At 46.5% G+C, this 23,399-nt stretch overlaps 1 protein-coding gene across 5 annotated transcripts in view; it reads left to right on the forward strand.

Annotated features, from left to right (window-relative positions):
* Positions 1–23,399, forward strand: part of LOC121599248 (leucine-rich repeat neuronal protein 3-like) — an 89,245-nt gene that overhangs the window by 3,335 nt on the left and 62,511 nt on the right. For 3 of the 5 annotated variants that reach the window (XM_041926910.1, XM_041926911.1, XM_041926909.1), the window contains exon 2: positions 4,437–5,375. The gene's annotated coding sequence lies outside the window, so the exon portion shown is untranslated. The remainder of the gene's footprint in view (positions 1–4,436; positions 5,376–23,399) is intronic. The other 2 variants (XM_041926912.1, XM_041926913.1) reach the window with 2 other exon arrangements.

Below are 23,399 nucleotides of genomic sequence, written 5' to 3' on the forward strand. Positions count from 1 at the left end.
TTAAACGATCCCTGCCATCAACAAATATTAACAACCAGAGCCACCTGATACCCTTCCGAGCCCATCAAAAGTAATATGAAACCAACTATTTTTATTACTTTCACACGCATTAGCCACGTACCCTTTTTACCTACTCGAAACCTGTTGAAAAACGTGCTCGACCCGGCCAAGATCCCTTGCAGTTGCTTTGGTCAATCAAAAACTAATCGAATTGCGTTCCAATGCTTTCGTTTGGCCACCACTCGTTCAAACTGGCAACGAGTTCACGACAGGCCAATAAATTTGCACTACATTTTGCAAAAATCCATCCACGCCAACCCGTTTTCCTATGTATGTTCTCCCCGTTTTGGATAAGGTGTTAGTTTATCTGCGGACCTATGCTTTTCCGTGCTTCCGTTCGCTTTTCCCAGAAATTCTGTTCCGAATGGTGCAAAAAACTCGCTTGTTTGCTTTTTTTCTCCGTTTCTTGTTGCGCTTGTTTGTGGCTCTAGTCCCAAAAATGTCCGTCACATTTTTTCCCCAGTTTGCTTTCCATCCCGTACAAGCCCTGAAGGCATTCAGGTGTCGAGATCCCACTGTTTCTGTCCTTCCCTCAAGAGCTATCCTTACCGCCTTGCGTCATACGGATGGAATGCACGTCCCGATCTAGTGTGGTAGCTTTTCCTCCTCTCCATTTTTTTTTTTTTTTTTTTTTGGTTGTGGAACCTCAGGAAAAAAACGCCACCTCCAGCCGGAACCCTTTGCACCGGAAGCAGAGCCTGTTTGTGCTCACAGGTATGCGAACGAGCAGAATTTATTGGTACAAAATGAAGCCCGCTACGTGAGCGGGATGAATTTATTTCAATCGTTTGCAGGCGACCCTCATTTTCTGGGTGGGAAAGCTTTCCAGCCACGGCCTGCCAACACATACACGCACACGTACTCACCTGGTACAGGCGTGGGGGTGAAACTCTGTGAAACGATCCGCGCGCGATAGCACCTATTTCACCACCCAAGCTTCGGCGGATCGACTTTATATGCAGAAAGCACATACAAACACACAGAGATAGAGCAAAGCACGGAGCAAGTGAGCAAAAGGCCTTCACGACAGGCTTGTTTTTTGCTTTCTCTGTGTGTGTGTTTTTTTGGGGCTTCCACGGAGAGTGTGTTTTGTCGCTTTTGGGCACAGCAGCACCAGCAGCAGCAACATGTACCGCGGAACAGCATCCAGCGGACGTGGTCGGGCCCTGCCTAGTCCGCCGTACTTGCCGGCGTGTCGTGTGTGTATACGTGTGGGGGCCGGAAATTCGATCGAAAATTCTTGCTCGCAATGCACATATTTTCTGTCGCCATCTTAATCCCGCCCCAAGCCATCAAGCTGCTGTTGCTGCCGCACGAGCGACGATGATGATGGTGATGGTGATGGTACTACTGCCGAGAAAAAGGGTGTAATAGAGACTGCTAGGACAATCGCACTCACCCAGACGAACTCATCGTGCTAGCCCTTCCCTCCCACTGCCCCGTTTTTGCAGCGGACCAAAACAGGATATAAACATATATCAGGCTTAAGCCACTGCAGAAGCCCATTCTGCCCATTACCACCGTTGCTGTTCCCATTTCGGTGGTTGGTATGGACTCTGGTCTGGCTTTATGCCTCCTCTCACCATCTCTCTCACCAACCAGTCGTTTGCCCGTTTAGTCCTTCGTGGGGAACTCTGCAGAGACCTGCCACGAGCAGCCATCCAACTACGCCCGGGCAGGTGATAAAAATAAAGGAATAATCATTTTCACGACTACCACCCAGCAGCGCAACAAGGGACAGCAGTGAGTCGTGATTGGTGTTTGGTGCGGCGGGGGGGGGGGGGAATTGGTTTTGAAGGAACACGGGCGGTGGTGAATATCAGTGGGCAAATATTTAAAGCAGGATTTAAACTGCCGGCACGTAAATTATGGCCCAGTTTACTCGCGTAACACGTAACGATGCTGTTGTACGCTTGTAACACCGTTGTGTTGTGATCTTTTGCTTTCTTCATTTAATTTTTCTCTTTTTTTTTGGTTCGAGGCCGATAAAGATAAATTGACAATCCATTACACTGTTGGCGTTGAAAATTAAAGCTATTTTTAACGTTTTTTTTTTACTTTTCTTTTTTCTTTAGTCTGTTGTATAAAGGTTGATGACCGTTCTGTCTGTATCATATTCTGCGGATGTGCGTAAAAAAGCGTAATAATAAAGAGAGTCATCAAAAGATTATAACTAAATCCAAAATAATTTATGAATATAGTTTTAAAAAACATAGTTTTATAACAAAAATTATACAAAATGAAAAGTAAAACAAAAAACTATTAAGTAAAGTACAGAAAAACATCACAAAGAACAAATAATGAAATAGTAAAACAAAAACATGTAAAAGTAAAGTACAAAACTAAAAAGTAAAGAGTAAAAACTGTAAAAAATGAAAAACTGTAAATTAAGATATAAAAAAGAGAAAACCAGCTTACTTCATACAACACGACTTTATTATACTGCAAATTGTGAGTTCATAAATTCGTTTAATTAAAGCAATTAAACACTTTTTTAGCATTGTTTTCAATTTTTCTAGCAAGTACTGTTCTTAAATGAGTATAATCTGATTGGGAAGAACTTTTAATTTTAAACTAATTGTTGTAATTTTTCAGTTGGTATACTAAATTTAATATATTCAACCAGAAAATTCAACCAGAAAACCTAGGAATTCTATCTCTGTTTGCACCGTTTCGTATAATTTTCTTCGCCGCAATTCTTTCCTCTAAACCAAGCCAAGCAAAACGCCTGCACAACTGCATCTGACAGAAACATTGCATTGTATTTGTATGTGTGTGTTTTTTAACCTTCAACACACCCACACATTTCAGAACAAATGTTCCACTCAGCCGTGATTTCACCTTTTGCACTCTATCGCACCGCTGCTCTACATTACTCCTAAACAATGCGTTCCAACCAAAGGGCGTTCTGGAAGAGTTCTGGAGCGAGGGGGGGGGGGCAAAAAACCCACCCACCACAACAACAACCTGACCATGATGAATCTTCTCATCTTCTGTAGGATCGGCAAAAAAAAACACACGCTAACACTCTTACACTGGAGCTTCAGTTAAATGGAAAACAAGAGGCGAGAGAAAAAATAACACACACAAAAATATAAACAACACGAATATGTTAGACAAATCATAGACCGGGAGGGTTGCGGCATATGAAAAAAGAAATGGCCGAACAAACGTTAGCGTTGTAATGCTTTTAAGATAAAAACAACACGTGGACAGACCGGGAGTTTGCCGGAAGGGCATCATCCTGTGCACACGTACGTAGGTTTCCTTGGTAAAAATAACACACCGTCGCTCATACACACAGACTCATACGTCCTTTCGCCACAGGCGGAAATGAAGGAACATGTACTAAATAATTGCGGTCCAGCACTTTTCACATCCTTCCCACACTGCCTCCGCTTTCATCACGGTAAAAAAATACAGTTCCCCGGTCAGCATAGATATGTTGTTGTCACGGCAAGGTGTCGTCGTCATTGTGAAGTAAACCTTTTTTTTTTCTTTTTTTTTTGCCGTCCACTGTTCGCTCCCTTTTACCCTGCTTCTCGCGTACGAAAGGTGTGTGTGTGTGTGTTGTGTATGCGCAACGCTTTGCGCGACAACCGAAACGACGAAAGCACGTTTCGGAAGGTCACAATCAAAGGCGGCGGCGGCGGCGGCGAGGCTCGAGTCAGTTTGAATAATGAACGGAGCAGCAGGTTCGGAGTTTTGATATCTGCAGCCAACCACTCCGGGGCTGGCATTCAATCTCTGCCAGATAAACGCAAAACGCCCCCGGAGACGGCATCGGTGTGTGGTTGTGCCTCTTTTGCTCTTTTTTTTCTGTACGGTGAATCCTTTTTTTTGTGCCTCACGCTCTCCTCCTGCCGTTCTGATGCTGTAAAGGTGGTAAAGGAAAAACATACATACGTACCGTGCACGATCCCTTTTATTCTGTGGGGAGGGAGAAACGGTGGAAAGAGATTGGTAAGGAAAAACAGCTCCTTGGGGCATTCGGGGGGGAGAAATAACGACGAGCGAACACGGCAGCGTGGAGGAAAACACACACACGAAAAAAGCATCCAACGATCCGTTGCCGTCTCACAACGGTGTACGTTTGTATTTATGAATATTCAACAACAGTTACGGTGAAGCAAAAAAAAAGCAGAGCAGCGTATGTATGTGGAAGCGAAAATCACAGCGCAAAACTCGAACGTTCTCGGCCGAAAGGATGCCGACGCTGAAGAAGAACAGTCGCAGGACGATGTGTCGCAGGGGAGCTTGAAGAATGAACACAGCTTGAACCGAAACTGGGACACGTTCTTACACTGCTTACAGATGTACTACACCTTCTCACTCAATAATCTATATCCCTTCTTCTTCCTCCCTTCTCTTCGCAGGATTCACATTGTGAGCATGATTACAAACGTTCGATGTGAAAGTGAAGCCAAATTGGTAGCCCCGCTCGCGTCGGTCGTGTCTGTTTTCGCCCGTGAGTGAAAAACCACACCAACACACAAGGTGGTGTCTCTCGTACTGCCTCGGCTTGCGGCAGCAAATGTGAAACCCGAATGCAAAAAGAAAATTAAACGCGCTGAAAGTTCCGAGAAAACGAAAAGGGAAAGCAAAAAGGCGTCGAGCGAGTTAAATTATCCAGCGCCGGTGTAATGATAAGTGATTATTAAGTGAAAGATCTCAGATAAGAGGGGGCAATCTGCACCCGCACACCCGAGATTTTGGGGTTGAACGCGCCCCCGTAGTGTAGCGGGGCCTGTACGCATTTCTATACCACGGCTACCAGGAAGGCCATCTTCTTTTCGAGCCGGTTGCTTTTTAAGTTTCCTTCTTATCCCTCATCCCTAAAGCTCGGGCGCTCCCAGCTTGGGTCCGATTTTGCTGAAAAAGGTTGCCGGATAAAGAGGAAGCAAATTCCCCCCTCTTATCTTTTTTTTTTGTACTCAAGCAAAAGGCTGTGCTTTGCCTCCGTTGCTTGCTACAAAAGCGAAAAGAAAAGGAGGCGTTGCAGTGATGGTGGTGCCAGTGTAGCCTGTGCTGGTGCCGGGCAGGAAACCTTTAATGGAGGCGCCTAATCTTATCGGTGCGGTTTAAAGACGCAAACGGTGCGCTCGGAGCGTGCGACAGATGGTCGTGGAGTGAGAGAGTGAAATTAAAAATTGTATTCCTCAATTAGTTACATGTGCGGCGTGCGGCGAAGTTTGGCCGGCCCCGCACGATAAGCAAAGCGGTGTGAATACGGTACGGTGGTGACAGCTGGATTAAACCGAAGCAGTGGAAGCGAATCGTTGGAAGGTGAACAGTGAACTTTCTTTTGGCAAAAGGTAAGAGAAATGAAATGTTATAATATTTTTTTACTACATTTTTTTTATTATAAAAAAATTATCTATATTTTCAAATCGTACAGTAAACCCTTTAAAGCATAGATCTTTCACATCATATTATTTGTAAATTTTTTGAGATTTTTTCCCTCATTTTCGATGAATTAAATATTTAAAGCTTTTCCTGTAAACAGGCAGCTATTTTTATCTCATCACGAGTTTTTCTTCTCAATTGACCTACAAGAAAAGTACATTTTTCTGATAATCAAACTGCCGGTTGTTCTTTCTCATCAAAACGGAAGAGGCGGACAAAAAAAAGCAGTTTACATCACTCGATGGAAATTATTTACGGCTGTCAAAATGTCACAGCAGCTGTCAGTGCCGGCTTGTCATGCTTGCTGTTCGAAAGGCCACCAGCCGAAAGCCCTTGAAAAAGCGAGTTTATCCTGCGGCATGAATTTTCATTCCAGTGAATCGATAATTTGCGTTCAATGCGCATCATTTCTTCGCTTTCTTCGCGCTTTTTTCGGTTCGGTGAAGGTTTTTTCTTTTCACAATCGATCGGCCGAAGCAAATGAATATCCCGGTGCGCTCGAGGTGTCGCAGAAGAGAGCGTGGGACCGTACGAGAAAGAGGAGCGAGAAAGACAGGTCAAAGTTGAGAAGAGTTGCTGCTTGCTTCAAATAAAAGAAAGAAAAAATAAGCAGCCAGCATCCACAGCATCCGACTAGATGGTGGACTTTTTTGTGTATCCTATCTGCGGATATGAATTCAAGATGGAGAGGAGAAAAAAGCTCCCACCACGGACTTACATTACCATGAGGCTGTGCACGGTGAAGCGTTAAATAGGAAACTTTTTTATACTCTCCGTTCGCCACGAGGCTGCGAGTGATTTTATTGATCCCTGTTTACGGCACAAGCATTACACCCAGCAGAAAGCCTCATTGGGAGGGCCTCAAAGTTCCGCCTAAGCCGAGTCGCGGTTTAAAGCTATAATTTTTCAATGAAAATCCCCAAACCAAAAGCAAAAGCAAAGGCAAAACCGCATCATAACTCTCCGGGTAAATCGGTATATAATCACCCTTCTGCACGGTTGCGGGCCGGTGCGGGTGCTAATCTCATTACAATAAATATCAATACAGTTCGAAGCGATCAGCGAGCGGGGAAAACCCGATTTGGGCACATAATCGTATTATTAAGTTTCGTAGGAAAAATTCTCCCCCCCCCCTTGCCTTCCTTTTCATGCACCATTTAAAGGGATACTTTCTGAAAGTAAGTGGTAAGCGTTCGAGAGCACGCCCGGGCCCGCATTAAAAGCGGCGGGATTCTTGCAACGCCTGTTTCCTGTGCCCAGCGTTTCTTGAAGCAACATTTAGCCAACATCCAACCCCGGATCCTGGACTTCAAAGCGTTCATGCGCTCGACCGACAAAGAAGAAGATAAAAAAAAACAAAAATAACAAAAAAGCAAAAAAAACTCCCTCAAAACCGATCCAATACTCGCGCTGGTTAACTTAATCCTCTGTGTGATGGTGGTGGTGGTGATGCTGGTACGGAAAATTTCGCCAACGAGTAAAAAGTATTTCGACGATGTAAATGAAGTGCCAGGGCTCGGGGTTTTCGATCGGAATCGGGAGCATGTTTCGAAGCATTCTTTGGGTGGAAAATGAGCAGCGCCGCTACAAGCGCAAGTGGTTGCGCGGCGGGCGCGGAGATACGCTAGGATGAGCCGATCAGTTGCTCGCCCACTCGCCTCGTCGGGCTCGCCCGAGCAGCGGTAAGCAAAGCGTGCAAGCTTTTCTGCGAATTTCCAAACAAGCACAAGGCAAAGCCGATCGAACTTCGGCAGAATATTGAAATACTTGATAACTTTACACCGTGGCATTCGAGCGCGTGGCAGTAGCAACAACGGTGGCCATTTTCTCTCTTCAACTCTTTGTTGCAGCAAATTGTTTCGGCTTCCGAGCGCTACGAACGCAAGCAACTATTTGCTCCACGCCAGGCGTTGCAGGGGAGGAGGGAGAGGGCGTTGTTGGGTCAGTTATCAAGGAGCTTACCAGCATTTAAACTTGCCTCGTGTAGGCGGCAGCTGGAGAAGATGCTCGGCTCGTTGCTGTCAAATGAAATGTAAGCGTTTGCTGGCGTTTTTGCGGAGTCAAGTTGCTTCGACTTTGACAACACTTAATGCTGCCTGTTGGCAAATTGTTTCTTTCGCTGAGTTGAATGTTAAGTCGTGTCAAGTGAAGGATAACAAGCGATTGAGCTACTTTTAGCTTGCTTTTTTGTTCCTATTGAACGAAAATATTTCAAATTTTAATCCTTATCAAAGTGCAAATTCCTATTGTAGAAAGAATGTTACAGCTTCACCATGTTGAAAATGGTCCTTCGAACCGGATTTATTTTCAGTTTCAGCAAGAAAAGGTTTACTGTTCACGCTATATCTACGAACATATCTAACTCCATCTCAATTGGAATTACTCTCACTTCAAAAGTTGTAAAAAGAACGCAGTTTCTTCAGAACTTTCCACCATCCTTTCCTCTGCCCTTCCTCAAATGATTACAGAAAAAACTTCACCCTACTGAAAAGCCCTCCCCCATAGAGTAGACAAATTGAAACGCATTCACAACTGTCACCGAAAGCACTCTTTGCATGTCCCGAGTTGTTCACACACCAACCCAATTTTATAGCACAGAGGAAGAAGAAAAAACGCTCTCCCGAGAGCTACGTTACCCCTTCCTGACCTGACACACTCACACAAACCCACACTCGACTGGGAGTCAATCACGGTCCAGGAAAGTCATCATTTCCTTTTCCATCAACTTGCCGCAAACTAGATTGCAGTCGAAATTTAATGAAAGATATATTAAATTTGTCTTCCTTCCGGTGTCCCGTGCTGTCCTGTGTGGTGGCTGCCCCAAGGACCGGTTTTTGGCCCGGATATACTTTCGTTCCCTTCTCTTTTTTTTCGCCTCGATCATCGCCTCGGATGGTCGACACATGGCCCGCTGGCCAGCACACTGGCGCGAACGATGCTTGGGCGTGTTCGGTGCAGACATGAGCACGGGATGTATCGCACCCTGCGACACGAAAACAGCTACACCCTCCCCCATCTGGGCTGTGACTTCTCGGTTAATGTTTTATGTCGTTATATTGTTGCCGAACATAAATTTACGCTCCCTCGATGCTAAGGATGCGTCTTCCGGGGCCGTATCCACACACGGAGCCGGTCCGCACATTGCCCGGGCCGGGCCGATACAAGCCCGGGGAGCAGGAGTGATGGCTTCCGGACACCAAACGGCGAAAGCCGTTCTTCAATCTGACATTGTTTGAGTAGCGCCGAGGCTAGTGTACATCGCCTGTATGTTGTGTGGGACGGAGAGTGTGTGTTCCCCATTGTGCAAGTGACGGCCATACCTCCAACCCAGCACACACACACACACACACATGGATGATGCGCCAAGCACTGTACTTTCTTTTGGCTAACAACCGTTCCCAGCTGGGACGAGCTGGCTGCAAAACGAGGGCCTGACTACCGGACTACGCGGCACACTCTGTGTGTACTCACTGCGCTGGGAACGAGCTTGGTTTTGGGTGTTTGGGGAGGACATTGTAGAGCGGGAAGAAATAAATCCTGAGTGAGCAAACACAATATTCCTTTCGCTCGGTACATATTACTTGCAGCAGCTCCCGGGCAGAATACCACTTCTGCCAAGACGTTTGCAATCCCTCCAAGCATGATAGGGAAAAACCGGTGAGCGAAAAACTTCCAACAAGACTTTCTTGCCCTTTGTCTTGGGGGAAAAGACTAAACATGAAAACTGCAAGAATCGCTACCACGCGTTACGCTATTTCGCTAAACACAATATCTCCTGTGTGCCTAGATGTCTATTGATAAAAGTGTATTATCGGTTTCCTTTCCCGGCGTCCGTTCCTCCTATTTCCACCGTCCGTTTCAAGCGCAATGCACAGCGCGATTGTGCAATCGGCCCGGCCACCGAGGCCAACCCCTGTCGCCCCCCCGAGAGGTAAGCGGATATATTGGATTTCCTGTCTTTTTATTTATTGTATTTATTGCTGTAAATAAAGTTGATGTACTTGGGCCTGTGGCCGGGAACGACTTCCGTCTGATCGTCGCCGGCACTAAGAAGACAGTTTGTTGGTGCGATTCAAATAAATTTTTATTAAGCCGTAAGTAAACCATCAAACTGATGATGGTGGTGGTGGTGGTGGTGCTAGTTAGCACCGGCATTATCACGTCCATTTTTATTTAGGTAAATGGAAAAGAATTGTAAGAGCCTTATGGCCATCATTAACGGTCAATAATCCAGTACGATAAAGTTATTTCACTTGGCAAATGCTCGGAACAAAGAAGTGTCGGAGTAACAGATAGTAAATTTTGGGATTCAATAAACCTTACAGGGAATTCTAAAAAGACATAAAGATACACTAAACGAATAAATTGAAATCAATCCAAAGCAGGCGTGAAACCTGTTCATTTTCCCCTTCAGAAACTCGAGACAACACTGCAGAGAACGATCCACCAACAAAACCCGCTGGTAGAATACAATATCCTGCCAACTTCTCTTTATTATTATTATTATTATTATTTATTTAATCTTCAACGGGCCGTATGGCCTAATTAAGATGTAACAGTTCAATTGAGAAAAAAAAAATACATAGCAAAAATAAGATTTACATCGCAATTCACTGCGGCCACGGCAAAAGCCGGAGACGTTCCTTGAAGCACTGAGTTGAGATATCGAAGTCGAAGCAATCCGAGACAGTGTTGAAGACAGCCGACATGCGGAACATAGGGTCAGACCGACCAGCACTGGAACGGGGTTGAGCGAGCCGTAGAGTTTCTCTAGACCTAAGTGTTCGGGATGGTGCATAGATATCGACTCGATGCAACAAAGGCGATGAGTCGATAGAGCCATTTAGCAATCCAGCGATGAAAGAGCACTGTGCATTGCGTCTTCTAACCGAAAGAGGTTCAAGGCCTAGAAGACGGCACCGCGCAGCATACGGAGGAAGATTATTGCGATCCTGCCAGGGAAGTAGGCGTAGGGCATATCTCGTGAGCTTACGTTGAATCGCCTCAAGTCGAGCAATTGAAGAAGCGGTAGTTGGGCTCCAGACTACGCACGAATATTCCAGAACCGAACGAACGATGCAGTTGTACACAGCTTTAATGCACATGGGGTTACGGAATTCATTAGTTGTCCGGATAACCACGCCAAGTAATTGATTTCCTCTGGCTACAACGTCATCGATATGCTGTTTAAAGTTCAAACTAGAGTCAAGCAGAACGCCCAGGTCTTTGGCATGATTCTGTCGATTAACTGCAGTGCCGTCCATGAAGTAGGTCCCAGTCACTGGGCTCCTGCATCGACTAAAAGACACACAGTAGCATTTCTCGATGCAGATAGTCAGTCCATTACGCTTGCACCACGAACAGAAAATTTCGATGCAGTCTTGCAGGAATGTACAATCGCCTGTGTTGTGAATAGGCGAGAAAATTTTTGCGTCGTCGGCAAACAGACTGATACTGTCGGGAGGTAAAGCCAGGGTAACATCGTTGATAAACAATATGAAGAGAAGCGGGCCAATATTGCTTCCTTGTGGCACACCCGAGCTGCTGACTATTTCTTTGGACATGTGCTTATCAATTTTCACGGTGTATGTGCGATTAGTTAGGTAAGACTTAAGCCACTGTACGAGCGAGCTGGGAACTCCTAGCTTGTCGAGTTTAGCGAGAAGAATTGCGTGCGGAAGAGAGTCGAATGCTGCTTTCAGATCTGTATAAATTGCATCGACTTGAGCTCCGGCATCAATTTGATTAGTGCAATAGGTTACAAATTCAACCAGGTTCGTGGTAGTCGACTTTTTTGGCACGAATCCATGTTGATACGGGCTTAGGTAGCTGCGGCATGCATGTAGCAGATGTTTGTATATCACTAGTTCGAACACCTTGGCAATGGCACACAAAGATGTAATACCCCGGTAGTTGATGGCATCTGTCCTGTCGCCCTTTTTGTAAATAGGAACCATCCAAGATTTCCTCCATGTTTTGGGAAAGTAGCCATTGGCTAGCGATGCATTGAACAATTTTGCAAGGATAGGTGCTACTGTCGTTTGACAGCGTTTCAGCACGGTAGAAGGAATTCCGTCGGGTCCAGGAGCGAAGGAAGGCTTTAGTTGCGCTAGGGCAGATAAAACGATCTCACTGTCGATGAAAGGAGTGCTCATGTTAATTGCGCCAGCCGGAGTGTTGACGAGAGCAGCATCAATGGTATCGGTATCATTCATGGCCGGTGAAAAGCAATCTGCGAAGCGATCCGCGAAGAGATTGCACATTTCATTAGTGTTGGCACTTGTTGCTCCTTTATACGTAATGGATTTCGGTGTATGCGTAGATTTTGTTTTGCTGTGGTAGAAGCGCCAAAACGAGTCAGGCCACCTGCAGAGGTTACGTTGGATTTTACTCAAATATCTGCGATATCGAAACCTGTTATAGCTGCAGTATAAAGAGTGCGTGTCAAAGTAGATCGAGCGAGATCTTTGGCAGCGGCGCGTTTGGTAGTGACGATAAGCAGCTCTTTTTACACGTTTGAGTCGTTTGAGTGTGCGGTCCGCCCAGGGGGGGTTAGGTTTAGGACGCTGAACTGGGACGCATACAACAAAGGCTTGCAGCATGAAGGACGAGAATGAACATGACTGCTTCTCTTGCACCACCACACCAACAAAACGCTCGCAAACTAAAATGTTGCTATTTATAATGAAACATTGCACCAACGTCTCTAAGCCAAATCCGCAACACGATACATGGAAGAAGCATGTGAGCCGCAGGAAATTGAGGAGCCCACAGAAGTTGGTACGGGCTTAGGCGCTTTGTTTGCAGTCTCGGCCCATCTCCCCTCCTACAGACGCGAACGTGCGTTTTTCCAATGCGTTCTCCCACACAAACACTCTCTCTTTCTCTCTCTCTATCTGTCACACACACATGCCCATATGCAGTAGAAGCGTAAAGACAAAGAGCTGGAGACTGGCTACTGCGATGAAAGTTTCAGCGGAAACAACTGCAGGATTCGTTTCGATTTCGAATGCTCGTCTCCGCTTCGGTACGCTTGATGTGCATTTAATAGCCCCCGGGGACAAACGCCGTACGGGGACGATCGGATCTCACCGACGGCCAGCGCTCGGAAGGCTAAGGTTCCCGGCCTTCAGCGTCTACTTACACTGCCAGTACTAGTCGATTTTACGGAACGAATATCCGGCGACTCTCTTTTGCCGGGCCGGTTCTGTGGAACGTCTTGTACAAGAATACAGCTATTGTTTACCAAAACTCAAACCCCAACTCAAACTCGTACCCTCGTTGATAACAGTGGAAGTAAAAGTGAGGGGGGGGGGGGCGGTGGGAAACCTCACTAGAGGTTGCCGGTATGGGAAATGGCATTCAGCACGTCGGTGGAAAATAGCGACGGTAATCCTTGCTAATAGATTGCACCAGACAACCGAAAACCGTTCGCCAGACAAATCAACCTGCGTGTGTGCTGTTGGAAGCAAGGGAGGGACGAAAAGCGATACTATTTCGTTATCAGTTTTCTCCCCAGGCTCCTTCAACTCCCACTACCACGAATTGGGAAAACTTCTCCCGGTTCTGATTTATTGAACTTCGGATTATTGACTGAATTAAGGATGAGCTTATCGAGATACTCCTCCAAGTTGCTGGCTGAACAGTTTCCGAAACAAAGATGAAGTGGTCGTTAGCCGGACGTCTTTGCCAAACCTTTCCGATCGATAGCTTTCCTGTCGCTCTGGCTTTGCTAGGAAACTTTTCGCCAAACGAAAAGACCCTTCCCTTCCAGGTAGGTGGTAGCCGAGCGCCTTGCGTACTCGTTTGTTTCTTGCGGAACATTAAAGTTCACTTAACAGAGCAGCGTTGCAAACTATTCATCGAACTCGTCGAAATTATTGGCTCTATCACTCAGCACCAACACCAACCCACGTGCATAACATTCCAACGAAACCGTTTGATGTAGTGCTGCCAGCGTCGCAGACTGAGCTTTCAATCGCATGCACTTTGACGGAAGCTGGTGTTTCCTTAACACCTTGCCATTTATAGCATCCCGTACCGGGGAAAAGCACGCTTCGGGCACAATTGCAACACTTCCTGCCGGTTCAACTGCTTTTCCCCCGAAAATCGTGCAGTGGACGGGTTGGGACAATTTGACGTACGATAGACAGCAGGACGACACGGTACGAAGTCAAACCGGGTGCTTCCGTACCCCCGGTGTTCCGGGAACGAACTGCGAGCAAACGAACAATTGAATTGCTGTCTTCCTGCTGTCCAACCCGTTGTCGCTTTTGAAAGGGTTTTTGAGTGAAGCAAAAAGAGTGTATCTACTGTCATCTGTGAAAGGTAGGACTTCCTTCACTTTGAACACTGACACAGAGATTGTCAAATTTGACCTTTAACGACATAATTGATCCTCAAAAAAAAAGGCTTTTTAATATCATCATGCAATGGCTTTCAAGGATGTTGAGATCTACCATTGCTTAATCCCATCAATTGAACGGATAGGTAGCCCCAAGGAGTCACACTTCCGGGAGTGAAAATTATGTTCCAATTCAACCAATAACCTTTCCCCTCAGAGCCGTCTGTCGACCTGCACTATTGACTGACATCTGCCGCATGGTAACGGTGACAGGCAAGCATTTCTACGTCCGTTTAGCATTCCGCCCGTGTAGGTGACGCTCCGACATCTCCCAGTATCTGTGGCATTTCCCCACGTGTCACGCACATCACCCACTTGAGCAGGAAGGCGCAAAATACCAACACAACCCCCCCTGAATTAGTCACTCAAGCGCGGGGAGAAGATGAAACCGGAGACTTTTACTGCGTCACGTACCAGGACCACGTGGCATTCGGTGGTTCGGATGTTGAATGGCAGGTTCTACGGCACCGTGGAAGCATTCCTTCAAGGTGTTTTTGATGTGTTGATGTGTTCGGGCTGGCGTTGGATAGCGCAATCCATATTTTATTTCTTCGCACGTCGTGCCCCGGTTGCGAAGAAGACACCGAGACCACGCGAGACGTCAATCAACCAGACGGACCCCGGAAATGACACGCACCGCGAGCCGAATCCCGTAATGGCACGCGGTGAACAGGCTCCGAGAACACGAGACACAATTGGACGCGTGAAACGAGGGTGTGCACTACAAAGGTGACCTGCTTTTTTGTTTTATTTCGGCAGGATGCCCTTTCCTTGCTGTCATTTCTGCAACACATTGCAGTTCGGGAAAGGTGTTCCGCAAGACAAATGCGTGATGCTGCGTAAGACTTCGTGAAATATCGCGCGAGCGCTGTTGTTAGTGACGTTTATTTTTCAGGTAAGTCACTCACCGCCGCCGTCAGGATAGCTCAAAAGTGGAATGACCTCACGAGGGTCCTGGTGGCATTTGCCAACTGTAAAACAATAACGTGCGTTCGCTTCTTGGCACACAGCAGACGCTTCTTTCTCCATCTCTCACGCGTGCTCAGGGCCCAAAAGACGGAACACCCAATACCAGGGCGTCAGGTGCGATCTGATGACTGGCTGAGTGACAGGCTAGTGTTTTTTTTTCGGTACCAACCGTGAAGGAAAAACTGTACCACTGCCACAGTGACAACACCGGCCCGGGGATGCCAACCAGCAATGGAAAGATATTAAATTTACCTTCACGTCATCGACGGCGCACTCCTTCCTTCCGCGGTGTAAGATGCAGTAAGACGTATCGTCGTAAATTCCACCTCTTCCAACATGTTTCTCACCTCCTCAGCATGTACGTGTATGACACCTTCTCACGTGCGCCTCGTGTAGGGGAGTGGACGGTGCAAAAGGGCAAAAAAGAAATAATCAATTTAAACGCCACCCAAGTACGCACACCCGAAAACGTTGCGGGCGAAAACCTGTGGACGTCATGCTGGTGACAGAGTGACGCGCAATATGAAAATTTCTTAGCGCAAAACAGGCAGCAGCACGTTTCGGTACACAGGGTAGCTGCGGTATATACTAACCATCTAGTACACGCTGCCAAGTGTCGTGACGTCGTTATGGTGATTGGGCCGGTTAGGACGGACGGTGCTAACGGTGCGTGGAACGATTTAATTACTCGTCGCTTTGGCAACCGGCGACCGGCATTGCCTACTTGACGTAATAGAACGAACGATCGCAGGATGGCGATCATGATGGGATTTTTGTAGAATGTTTGCGGTTTCATTCACAGTTTTAATCGACGTTGGGAGCTCATCGCAATGAATTGACGCACTACGGGGTGCATTTATTTGAATGACCCAAATAGTTCGGACGAGCTACATTGTTTCTTACCGTGAAATGAAGAAACACTTGTGCAATTCAATTCTTAAAGTCTGTTTCTTTCCTCCAATGAATGAATGCCCTCCAAAGTACATTTGATTGGGCAAGCTTTTAGGCCATCCTTAATTCATTCGGATTTAAATTTATAGCACACAGCTCTTCGTCTCAATCTCAATCAACCTTAAATAAATTGAATGCAAAATCCTCACAAACTTCAAGCTCATACATTCATCTCGTTTGCTTCTTCAACACTGAGCAAATTACACTTCAGCTTGATTCACACTCACACCTCCAGTACCTTCAGCCCCCATTGACATATCGATTTTTGCGGCTCCTTCTGCACCGCGAACTGCGGTGTGTGGATCTCCCCCAAACGAACAAACAAAAAAAAACGCGTCCTTGCTTAAGAAAACCATCCAGCGGCGGCAAACAATCGTGGGCACTCACCCTTGCCAGGAACACGCGGATTGATTTCCTCGTTGTGATAGAGCAAAACGGGGAGCGTGAGTTTTCACGAACGCCCATTTCCAACAACGTCGCACTGGCGTGCAAACAAAAGCCATTCATAGCTCGCTCGGTCGCTCGGTCTCTGTAAGGGTTCGGCGCGATTCCTGATTGTCCCGGCCCGGCGCGTTTTGCTGGCAATTTCAATTACGCCCGTGATTATTTCACTCCATAAAGTTGAACCCTGGGCGGCCATGATGGCACGAGCGCACCCAGAACAAGCCCGTCAAGAGCCCGCGGGATTCATATTTTCTTTCGCTTACTCATCCGTATTTAATCATCTCTCGTCTTGCCAGCATCTTGGCTGCGACCTCTTAAGCCCGGAGGCCAGAGAGTGAGGGGGTTTGGCGGGTTATGGGGGGGTTACGGTTTACTTCCCGTTCGCACCGCAGAACGATTTCGATTCCCTTTCGCGTGGATCGATGCGTGTGACATAAGGAATATTGTAGAGTATGGCACCCTGAAGGCTCGCAATTGGAAGCAGCAGCAGCAGCAGCAGCAGTAAATTCCGATGCTGGTTGAAAAGTTAACACAGCAAAGCGAAAAGACATAAACTTCAATTCCGGCGCTTTAAATAGATCCACCAGCGGCATTCCACAATGCCATTTTGATGCTTATTTTACGCATGACGTAATTACTGTTGTCTATGTTGGACCCAATAGTCTCAAAGTTCTAGGAATAGGAATCTAGTCTCTTCTGGAATAAAAGTTTGATGATGATGCTCGATTGAATGCCACAAACATCTATGAATAGAACATGACACAATACTCCCGCAGAGTGAGTCCATTTTCCAAGAAAATTAATACTTCAAAATAGGTCAGATGGTTCAACATTATAGTCTTTGTTTTTTGCACCATCTCCCACAGCAACAGAAAAGCTCTCCACCGGAAAAAAGGGCAAACCATTCCTCTATTTAATTGCTAGTTGAAGCGTCCAGTGAAAGCGCACGATATTCGATCAAAACCTCATGTGCTATCGATCTGTTGCTTGTTTCCTTCCTTTTTGCCATCTACATACCCACTCGAACGAATGTTTTTTAAAGGGCACACACACACAAATACAGCCTCCGATCGAGTTGCTGCCCCTCTAGAACCCACGTAACGGGAAACCTCACCCGAAAGGGCTTTCCCCCCGGACCGGACCGGAAAAGCTGCGGTGTGGAGGAAAGCGCAAGCGAAACCAACCGTCAATCAGAATCATTTTTCATCCTTGATTGCATCCCAGCCGTTCTCCATCGGGTGATTTTTCGGGTTTGGGCACAAAAGTTGAAGTTGACCCCTCCAGGCGGTGGGTGGGCGTTGGTGGGACGGACGAACTTGCTCTTACATCACTACGGTTGGTGTGGTCGAAGGTCGAACAAGCCATGCGGGAGAAGCCATAAATGTAGGTTACGAAACCATCACGAGCAGAAGTGATCGGTAAAAAAGGAGAAAAGAAAAACGACCGTAGAAGGTGGAAAAAACTACCACTACTCAGCCGAAAGCCTTCTCAAATGACGAAGGAGTTACACATCGATTCACTTCGCTTTTTCGCTCGGTTTTTTTTTTTTTTTTTTGTTCCTCCATCTGTGTGGGCGGCACTCAATCGAAATCGTTCCTGTCAAATCTTGTCCCGTCGTTAAAACTTATCTTTGGCGTTTCCTGCTACGGCTACAATCGATGTATGTGAGTGTGTTTCCTTTCATTTTCACCATTGAAATTCCTTGTGTTTGGTGAACGTAGTGGTGAATAGGGTGCACAGGATCAAGCAACAAAAAAACTCTCTCATAAGAGGATATATTGTGAGTCGATTGGAACTTTCGCAGCAACGTCTTACTTTTTCCGGGATATTATATCAAGCTACCCCCACAAACACACACATACACACCGGCTGACACAACGCTTCTTCGCCTCTCCCTGCCATTTCTGGCTATTTCTGGCCACCCGGCTCGACCTTGTACCTCGATGGTCTCGGCCAAAAATCGTCATCATCCTTCAGCTGTCGAAGAAGTAGCAAAGAAAGGCAAAAATCTCATATTCTCATCCACCTTCGGACTTTCCAAACGGATTTTATTTTGCTCTCTCTCTCTCTCTCTCTCTCTCTCTCTCTCTCTCTCTCTCTCTCTCTCTCTCTCTCTCTCTCTCGCTCAAGAACACAATTTTCCACTGACTTGGCACCACTCCGGTGCCGCACAGACACGGGTGGCAGAAATCCGATTACCACCACCCGAAAACCTGATTTGTCCACGACCTCCGCTGAGCTAGCCGGACCATCCGTCGTTCCGTTTTTGTTCCCCGCCAGGAAGCAGAATACGTTCTGCAGCCCGTCCGCGACGCCGAGAATGGAACGGAGTTCCGTTTCCCGGATTTACCATTCCTCGTCGTCTTTGACGCTTCGTCGGCTCATTTTGCTTGGATGACGACTCCCCCTCGGCTTGAAGAAGCACATACCACTATCTTTCCCGCGGGCCGTTCCGTAATCGATTTGCTCGCCGAACGGGTACGCCTCCAACTTTCGCTTGTAACGACTGCAGGCTTCAGTTGATTCCAGCTTTACCGTCCTCGCGTGCCTGACCTGGCTGCGACGAGGGGGGGGGGGCCCATGAGGTCGTTATCTAGCGGCGTCCCGCAACGATCTAACCATGCCCGAAAATTGACAGTAATACCTTAGCGCTGGGACGCTAACGATGCTGGGAGCTTTCGGTTGCTTCAGTGCAGGCGGATAGAAATCGTTAGCTCTCAGGCTGAGATGAAAGCATCACCCTCCTGTTTCAACCCGCTTCGTGCAAGGCGCTGTGTGTGTCTTCTTCGACCGCAACCAAAAAGGGATGATATAATCCAATTTCAAAATAAAGAATTATGGTCGCATTTATAATCCATTCGCTGTGCGGGGAGGAGAATCAGCGCAGATTTGTGCGCTGGTCAGCTGTAACAGGATTTGCCAGCCCGGAAATGGAAGGCAAACTTTCAATAACGATCACCTAGATTGCAATCTATGCGAACACTTTGCTTCAATTTAAGCGTAATTGTAAAAGCAATGAAACGTTCCCCTCGTACCAGGCATTACATTACGTTAAACGATGACTTTATCTCCTTCTTGGGATGTGCTTGGGACCTTGCTGCAGAACGAGAAGGTTTAATTATTGATGAGAGAAGCGATACATATCGGTAAATTCTTGGAAATAGAAGGCTTGATCAGCCTCTACTTGAGCACTTCAATCTGACATAATAAACCGGTCAAGGGAAAGGGGTTTTCGGAACATATTTTCGTTAAACAAAGGGCTTCAACGTGTGCAAACATCGCCCTTTCAACGCTTCTTTGAACTTTAAATAAATGCTTAACAAGCTAAAATCCCAAAATCCCCCCGGAGAAGGAAACTTTCTTCACGCTTGCGACTTGCTTCACATGCCAGCACGTGAACAACTTTCCACGCTACGACTCCGGCGCCACCAAATCACTGCTCAACAAGCGTTAAGCTTTCCAGCAAGCAATTGAATATGCATTACCAAGGCTCCAGACCGCTCACTCGCCATCCTTTTCAAGGGAAAAGCAAGCTGTACCAAACAAACCTCAGAGATGGCTAGAAACTGCAACGCCACACAGTAACTGTAACTGCTTGGCAGGGACCCCTTTTGCAACACGGAAAAGGAGCAAATCAAAGTTTTAACCAAATCAAACAGTGCAACTATTTCCCCGTACACACACACAAACACAGACAGACAGAACCGAAAACCGCTCCGGTGGCGCATTCAAGGCGAAAGGATTTTGCAGATATATATCGGTACTAGAGAGCAGCATTTGCTGAATGATGATGATTTGAATGTGAAGTTCAGCCGCACGTCGCACCGAGTAAGTCGAACTTCGGCGAAAGCGAAACCTACCGTTGGGCCAGAGGAACTTGCTACCTTTTCTGGGATGCAGCTATTTCTGGAAGGGCAAAGGGGAATGACGGTACAACTGCTCCAGGAATCTTTCTTTGCTATTTCTGCACCGTAGAGCACCGTAAGGCATGATCTACCAGTCCCCGGTAACGGTTGCTTCTCGAGGGCGGCTGCCAAACAACGAGCCAGACGAGCAAGGAGCAAACTCAGGGAAAAAGGGTTTTTTGGCTGCGATTGCTGAATTTCAGTTTTGCTACTTACACAAACACACACACAGTCACACAGCATCACAAAGAGACCAACCTGAAGCTGAAGGCGCTGAAGAATTGAGGACTTAAATACATACTTACAATGTTACGCCCGAACGACTTCCCTGAATTCGGTAAATTAAATTTCAAACCAACCAACTTCGGAGCACCGCACGACAGCACTGTCGCATCTTCTCGCCCGGTTTCCGGGGCCACAACCTTTACAAGCGTAGCTCAAAGGTTCCCCCGGGTGTGGGGTGGTTGCGGGTGTGTGCGTTCAAAACCGATGCGAACACTAACAAACTCCGGGAAGCTCCGATTCCAAAGCGAAAACGATTTGACAGGAAACCTTCAGCTACTCAGGAACCCTTTCGTTTTGCACCAGTACAGCAGGAAGGGGAGGTTGATAATTTAAATGTCCCTCCCACCAAGGCTCCAAGGAAGACCGTCACTTCCGAAGATTTCAGCAGAGGACAGTTTCCTGGAATAACGCCAACACGAAGCGCAACATCCTGGAATGTTTTTCTTTCCGGTCCACTTTAAACACCCTCCCCGCGCAGAACAGGCCGGCAAAAGGGAAATTCTAGCTTACACATTTTTTCCTGAACCTTTCCTCCCAACTCCCCATTCCCTCTCTCCCTCTCCTTCTTCAACCCTGCTGACAAGATGCCGATGGGTTCTGGAGAAAGATTCTTTAACTCCGTCTTTCCGAAGTCGTTTTTCGGGAAGCAATTGATCCCCTTCACGGCATTCCCACCGTGTCCGACATTGGATCCGTGTCCTTTTATCGCAAACCGTGGGTGTCGTATCACCGGGAAAACCGTCAGGTAAATCGCCTTGCTTCCCCGCACACTTTCCTTCCGCCCGCTCCCTTTCCAATGGCAACAATGTGTCCAAATGTTGGACGGGCCGAAATTCGTTGTGAGTCGCGGTGGAATTTTTGGACACCGGTTTCACCTCGGCATGGATGAAAGAACCCAACATGCCAGGACCCACACGGGAAGTGCGGGCGGTGGGGCAAGTAATTCAATCGAAAACATGCCACAGTGAAAGGGGGCTGTAATTAAAAGCCGGCGTTTCATGTCCGCGCGGCTCAGCTCGGGGCTTGGCAACTCAGCACGGCGAGGCGTACAGAACACGACCCCCACCCTGGGCGACAACCTCTTTAATCGGGCAAGGAATGCAGTGAGGCAGAATTTAATACCATCTTCCGGGAAAAGCGGCCTACTACGTACTTACCTTGCCGATCGATACATTTGCTCCAAAACGAAGCAGTGAGCGCTTTAATGTTCTCGGGTCAGCCTCCGTCAGCACGCTGAAGTTAATGATGCTTTGTCTCTCTCACCGTCGGGAATTGCTTGAGTAAAGTCTTTAAACCATCGCACGGGGAGCTCAGCCGCTGTTTCATTTGGGAATAATTTAAGCATCAATTTCCCCGCCCTTCAACATGACGGAAATTTTTGGGAAAACTTTTTCTTTTAGCCTTTTACTACACCCCCCCACTTTGCCCAAGCCTAATGACGGTCTGGCGCAAACGACTGCGCAATCAAGGGACTGTCGCTTCAGTTTCACTCGAAACGGATAATTGATAATTAACAACGTCGTCCAGTTGAGTTTGAGAACGGGACACGACCCTCCTCGGCGAACATCTTTACCCCCCATTCGACCCCATTCCCCGCCCGACTCCGACAGGCCCACGGTGCGAGCCGACTAAGGTACTCAATACTATATCAAACGAACATCCATTTATCTTGTCTAGCACGTCAACTTAACACCATCCGCACCATTGCCGCAATACTCTCCCCGCGTGTGGAATCGTTTCGCTTTCGTATCGTAACCGATCGACAGACTGCTAAACCCCCCCCCCCCCCCTGCTACCCGCCCCAAACAGAGATAAACGTTCTGGATCATTATGAAAAATACATTTCACTCAGCGCTCCCGGTCGGTCGGTTGATCATCGATTTTCATTCATCATTTCGCCACCCGACTTACATGCCGGGCTTTCGGGTTGGTTCTTTTTTCTCCATTTGCCCATTTTTCCCTGTGCCAATGTCCTGTCTAAAGCGAGGAGTTCATGAGCGAACGAACAGTGTGCAATTGTGAGTAAAACACAGTGACAGTGTGGACAAAGAACAGAATAATTCAAGTTTCCATGAAGTAATTTGTTTTTATTTTAAGCAATATTAGGCCGTTTTTTTATGATTAAAAATAACTTTTAAAAGTGATTTAAGAGGCTTACCATATATCTATGAATTATCAGGTTCATTTTAACATTAACAATCAATAACAATGCCGCCTAGGGTCGTTGTGCAAGATCAATCCTAAATAATTGACTATTATTGAATATATTTAATGGATAAATAAATGAGCTTAGCTCATGAAAGTATGCTTAAAATCAGCAACTATTGTAGAAAAAGGAAAAACTACTGCTACAAAAATAAATGTTTTAAATAATACCTTATCAAAATGCTAAATCGTACGTTTGATCGTTCAGAAAATGCCTTTATAGTATTCAATACTCATAACAAAACATTTTAATTTTGAGGCCTACACATTTTAAAACTAGCAGAAAAGCTAAAAATTGCCAAAAGTTTAACTTTTCTGAAATTAAAAATATCAAAATTAAGAAAACCTTCAAAAAACAGTATCGTAAACATTAAATTAATTTTAATTGCAATTTAATAAATTTAATAAACTGCAAAAAATATCCACAAATTTGCTCTTCTACTATTGCAAAGATTCAATAATTAGTTATGTATGTAAAGTATACAATGCTCATTTAAGCAAAAGCATAACATTTACCCTACCAATTCACTATTTTGACCACCCTTCAACCATAGTCCCCCGCGCCACGAAGAGGGCACAGATGGTGTCGCATCAACGACTTTGTGTTAGATTGACAGTTGAAATAACACATACTTATTCAAAACCGATCCTTCAGACCGGGGCACAGGAATTCCACCCGGGGAAAGGCTGCGGAAGCGAAGGAAGCAGAATGAATTGCAGAAGGGACTGCTGTTTTTCCAATTTTCCACACTGCTCTGCAGCATTGTAAG

The sequence above is a fragment of the Anopheles merus genome, chromosome 3L (assembly GCF_017562075.2).
Source record: "Anopheles merus strain MAF chromosome 3L, AmerM5.1, whole genome shotgun sequence".
NCBI classification, from domain to species: domain Eukaryota; kingdom Metazoa; phylum Arthropoda; class Insecta; order Diptera; family Culicidae; genus Anopheles; species Anopheles merus.